We start from the raw sequence: 6,504 nt of genomic DNA on the forward strand, positions 1-6,504 counted from the left end.
GTTCACTTTTGCAAAACATCTGACCAGTGGCATAATGACGTCACTAGCCATTGCCAAATCCCCCCCCAACAAAATATTTTGGCTATATTTTTGCGCACAGCCGGCCTGCCCTCCCCACCTGCCACTGGCGTCTGTCCAATGTGGTGTGTGTGCACATTTTCTGTATGAAAGTGGCTGGGGTGAGAGCATTTCTGTGCAGCCCCCCTGCAACCAAGGGATCTGCTTCCTCTATAGTTACATGCCTTTATCTGACCCATCTTCTCTAAAGCAAAATAAAAGCACCTAAAAATCACCTATTCAGTTCTCTGAGATACTTTGTTGATGCCAACAGCACATAATGGCATATAATGATATTGCAGAAATTGAGTATACACAATGGGACATGTTATCCAGAAAACTTGGGAACTGGGGTTTTCTGGATAAGATGGAGATCCAAATTACCTTAAGTCTACTAATAAATAATTGAACCATTAACTAAACCCAGTAGGCTTGTTTTGCCTCCAATAAGGGGTAATTATATCTTAGTTGGGATCAAGTACAGGTACTGTTTTATTATTACAGAGAAAAGGGAATCATTTAACCATTAAATAAACCCAATAGGGCTGTTCTGCCCCAATAAGGGGTAATTATATCTTAGTTGGGATCAAGTACAGGTACTGTTTTATTATTACAGAGAAAAGGGAATCATTTAACCATTAAATAAACCCAATAGGGCTGTTCTGCCCCAATAAAGGGTAATTATATCTTAGTTGGGATCAAGTACAGGTACTGTTTTATTATTACAGAGAAAAGGGAATCATTTAACCATTAAATAAACCCGATAGGGCTGTTCTGCCCCCAATAAGGGGTAATTATATCTTAGTTGGGATCAAGTACAGGTACTGATCTATTATTACAGAGAAAAAGGAAATCATTTTTAAAAATTAGAATTATTTGCTTGTAATGGAGTCTGTGGGAACTTTCTGGATAACAGATTCCATACCCATGTCTATTACTATAGTTGCCATTGGAGACAGTTTTGTCTGTGCCTGCGTTTTGCATTATGTGCACTAGAGGGCACCAAAGACCCACAGCTTAGATTCATCCATAAATCTTGACAGCTGTATATTTAAGTCTTGGAGGACCTCTTCACAGGCTAGGGTTTTTAGAAATTTTCTAATTACGAGGCAATTAACCATTGAACTTTGCTCACAGTAGCTTCAAGCGAAATGTTTGCTGTAAACGTCACCTGCCTGCATTCTGTAACCCTCAGGAATAAGGCACCCCTGTTGCACTGGTATCATTTACTTGCCTTCCACCTGCAAGCTTTGCCTGGCACCTGGGGTAATCTCCGGCAGCCATACACGAAGTCGCCCCCTTTGTACAAATCTAGAATTATTCACCCCCACCTGCTGGTTTTCGCAAACAGCTCATATCAGATTTATAACAAGGAAAAGGAAACTCCAAAAGGTATATTAAATTCACCTGATGCTCTGTGCGAACGATTTAAAAAAAAAAAAACAATGCATTTGTTCGTAAGAGAGAGAATTTGTAAAATTAACCCTTAGGGGGAGATTTATCAAAATGTGGATTTAAAGCTTAATACATAAAAATTCACCCATGTTCCATTTATTTCTATGGGATTTTTAGAAGCGTATTTATTAAAGGGTGAGCTCTAACTTTCATGCATTGATAAATATATTTCTAAAAATCCCATAGGATTGAATAGAATGTGCAATTTATTGTGTATTAAGCTCTCAACTCACATTTTGATAAATCTACCCCCTGGTCTCAAGCAGCAACATTGTATACACATCTATAATGAAGATTCCCTTCTCCTCTAGGGCAGGGCTTTGCATAAAGGGGGCTATTTTTTACATAGTCAATGTTATATGCCATTCTGTCAGTAGATGGCAGCAGGCACTAAGGTTGCCATAGTTAGGAATCTCCTGGAATGCTTCTTACAGTTGGGAGGCCCCAGGCCCTTTAAGCTGTATAAGAAGATGGAGAGGAAGGAAAAAATTATTTGGCCCGAGTAACATCCATTGGACTGTAAAGACTCTTGTATCCAGTGCTTTCTCAGCCTAGGCTCAGGGGGTTCAGGCTGTTCTTGGTTAGGCTAGTTAGGCTACCTATAGGCATATTGATTCTCTAACAGCTCACCTCAGAGGTGACAGGCAGCTAGCCTAACTAGCCTGGGCAGCTGTGGCTCCATCGAGGAGTTTAGTATGTGTGCTATTGCAACAGGCAGTTCCTGAAAAAACACAGCTCAGTCAAAAGATATACTCAAAAAACTTGTAACCCAAGTACTAGATTAAACTTTTGTGAAGCTCACCTTGTATATCTCATGACCAGTTGCAAAAATGCTCTGAGTCCTGCACAGACGAGGGAGCACACAGGCGTTCACAATCCACAAAAGCAGCTTTGTGTAAGCTGTAACTCACCCGATTCTTATGGTGGTCTGGGTGCAGATGCCCCAGAATATCTGTACGGTGTGTGAGCCTTCTACAAGAAAAACTATTGCCACAGGCAATTGTACTCCACGGACAACAGTGGGCTAGAGTAGGTTATTGTTTGTGGAACCTATTCGGCTGCACTGAGAGCAAAAAGATATGTGGGCTCATTTGCCACCCCAGGGGGCGTGTCCCTTAGTGCTCATTTACCAGCACTTGTAGCCCCCCTGGGCTTGATGCTTATTGCATGGGGTGCTGGATCAAAAATCTGGTGATCTGCGCAAAAGAGCAACATCAGTAGGGGCACCCTGGTCCTGTCCTACCTGCCTGCACCCCCTGCCACTCTGCACCTCGCTAATGCATTCCTGCCCCCCCGCCCATCTTATTTGAATTGAGCACTGCCTAAAGCAGGCTGCACTCGATTCAAAGTGCAGTCCACAGGTCTCTGTACAAATGGAGCACAGAGGGCTGCGGCTAGTAACACAATGCTGATTGCAGCCATTTTTAGCACTTTGCACACTGTGTGCGGCATCACAAATGAGCCCTATTATATGCATTATGGCACTGGACACATGAGAGACAGCAAGGGGATATAACACCTCCCTGAGTCCATTAATTGCAATGTTCTTTCTCTAGCAGGCAGAGAGGGGTGGGGGAGAAGATAAAGTGACCTGCAGCTGTGGGGGTACAAGGACCCAGGCTAGGGTTAGGCAGAAAGAAGAGGTACCCCTGCCCCCCCTTACCATGGCACCCTAGGCATGTGTCTCAGAATTCTGCCTACCCCTAGAGTATAATAGTGACAGCAACTGTCAGACCTAGAAATAGATTCCCATAAAGGGAGGGGAGGGAGTAGTTGCCTAAACTAACATGGTACATGTGGATATAATGGTTACCTCCAACTTCTGGAAACTGAAAGATAAGATCTGAAAACGTGTGCAAGCTTTTGTTTGAAAAAATACAAATTGAAGAAATTTTGGGCGCTAGGAGTTCTTAACAAAATAAATGGTTCACTTTATATTCATGGCAGACAATGGGATCACCTGTAGTTTCACATGGGTATTACACACAAACAGGTGTCCGCCTCTAGCATACCAGGATCTCTCAGCAGAGCTGGGCCAACACAGAGAGAAGCGTTATACCTCCTTTTCCCCATCTGAAACTGAGTGCAGGAGAGGTATGTGCCTATGTAGCGCCCCCTGCATTGCAGTTGCCTAGGTACATGCCTCTTCTGCCAACCTCTAGTTCAGCTCCTGTCTCTTAGCTTTGTATTAATGGAGTCCCTGTAGTCTGGTGGGGTTTGCCTGGGGAACTTCCCCTCAATGGTGTCTCCTTGGTGGAGCTCAGGACACCTCTTACTAGCCTATATCCCTAGACTGTTCAGTAACAGTCTCTGCCACTAATGTGATGTCCTCGTTCATTAGGTCCCTTTCCCCTATTTCCTCTAAGGTGTCCGGCCTACCGGTCATGTCTTCTCTATAACTGGGGTCTCCTGCTTAAGGCCCTCAAGCACATCCACTCTCTCCTTTGAGTGGAGTCCGGAGAAGAATTATGGAACCTCTCCCTTCATCTAGTAATACCCTTGGGCCAATAGGAACATCTTTCCCATAGGACACAGGCCACATAACTTACAATTTAATTTCTTCACATCACCTACAATAGGAAATAAACAACAAAATGTTTACTTTCAGATCTTGCTAAATAAAGAGATCAGCCTTAATGGGACAGGGAATTGTTCCTTTCTATCCACTTCTATAGCTCTGTGACTCTCTCTCTATATCTCAATGTATTTTTGTAACTCTAAAATACAATCTGTTTTATGTGCTGGAAGTATTTATACTGTTGGACATTGTGCTTACCTGGCTGTTTTGCTGTTTTATGATGTTTCCATTAGTTTGCAAGGCAGACCTACAGCCTCACACACATTTCACAAAGTCAGGATTTCTGTGTGGAGATCCCACTGGGGCGCTGCTTCTGGTTATACAAGTTGTGTCTTCATATTTTACTGTCTAAGGGAGACAAATGACAGATAAATTCGGCTTATAAACATCCCTATAAATATCATCCCTATAAAGATCCCCCTGGCAGATCTGGTCCCACACTTCCATCAAGCCAAGGTTAGTTTTCAGACTTTCTGTGGTTCAAGCCCCCTTTCAGCCCATCAGCTATAAACAAGATTACATATGTATATACGTTGTATTATTATTTTAATTATTATTAATATTAAAGCGCCACCAAATATCACAGTGCCGCACAATAAATGGGGTTATACACTGAACATACTGAGGCCCATTAGAAAACCTTAGAGTTCTGTCCCACCCTTGTCCTTTTTCTGTTTCCATTTATCTTTTTTTGTTTATCCTTTTATGTTCCTTCAGTTTTTCTTTTCTCTCTTTCTCACCTTCTATTTTTTTCTGCCTTTTCATCTCCCACATTCTGTCTACTCTGCTCCCCTCTCCGCCTGTGTTTTATCTCCAATCCTCCTCTACTACTCCCTGACCCCTTGCACTACTCTCTGATCCTCCTCTGCTACTCCCTGACCCTTTGCACTACTCTCTGATCCTCCTCTGCTACTCCCTGACCACTTACACTACTCTTTGATCCTCCTCTGCTACTCCCTGATCACTTACACTACTCTCTGATCCTCCTCTGCTACTCCCTGACCCCTTGCACTACTCTCTGATCCTCCTCTGCTACTCCCTGACCCCTTGCACTACTCTCTGATCCTCCTCTGCTACTCCCTGACCCCTTGCACTACTCTCTGATCCTCCTCTGCTACTCCCTGACCACTTACACTACTCTTTGATCCTCCTCTGCTACTCCCTGATCACTTACACTACTCTCTGATCCTCCTCTGCTACTCCCTGACCCCTTGCACTACTCTCTGATCCTCCTCTGCTACTCCCTGACCCCTTGCACTACTCTCTGATCCTCCTCTGCTACTCCCTGATCTCTTGCACTACTCTCTGATCCTCCTCTGCTACTCCCTGACCCCTTGCACTACTCTCTGATCCTCCTCTGCTACTCCCTGACCCCTTGCACTACTCTCTGATCCTCCTCTGCTACTCCCTGCTCCCTGCACTTCTTTCTGCTCCGCCTGTGATATTGTGAGTACATATCCTGAATGCATGTAGTACTGGTGAAACAGACGTCTGAGTATAGTGTGGAATTGCTCCGGCAATCAGCTTGCTGCTATCCCCCATGTTGCTTTATGATTCTAATAACACTGGGACACCATAGAGACCTGTCGTCCCTCTAAACAGGCAGCTGCTTTAATTGCTAGCCGGTCATTAGTGGGGATATTAGTGGGTGATCAGAGCCTTTTAGGGAATTGGACACTGAAAAGCCCAGAGATAAGTCACAGTCTGGGGACTTGGCTAAATAATTAAACACATACATTAGAGCCCTAAGAATATATAAGACTCGTTAAGGCTGCACATTACAGAGTCAGGAGTGCAGTATCAAGCCCACAAGCTATCTGGATTTCTGAGTCTCATTATTGGGAAAGAGATTTTTCTTTTCTCAGGCAGCCGGCACTTTCTATGAGGGGAAATGATATAAGGTACCTGCCTAACACTGGGGCAGCTTACAGTGTAATTCATACACATGGGCAGTGATAGATTTGTGGAGCCAAATGCTGCCGCTCTCTGGGGGGGACTGACCCATCTGGGGGGCTGTTCACTCTCCTTACAGCCCAATTCAGCTGCAGCAGATAAATCCCGGAGTGTCAGATGGTATAAGCTTTGCTATTGAACTGCAGTTAGTATTTCCCATTCTCAACTCGACTGTTGCCACAATGACATATGTTCCCCCTTTATGGGCCTAATAGATGCTTTTTTCAAAAAAACACTTCTAACAAGAGACCTTTTTATCTCTGGAAAAATCAAAGTATAAAATAGAATTTCTATATTGCTTCGCCTGACTTGCAGCAATGACAGATCACGCCGCTGTTTGAAAAGGAAAAAATACTTCTTTGCCTCTAGATCGGCTGATTGGTTGTAGGATTCTATTCAAAGGGACAACATACACTATTTACTTCTGGGCTTTATTGCCTGGTTATTTTGATTTAGCAGCT

This window comes from Xenopus tropicalis, chromosome 4 (assembly GCF_000004195.4).
Source record: "Xenopus tropicalis strain Nigerian chromosome 4, UCB_Xtro_10.0, whole genome shotgun sequence".
Lineage (NCBI taxonomy): Eukaryota > Metazoa > Chordata > Amphibia > Anura > Pipidae > Xenopus > Xenopus tropicalis.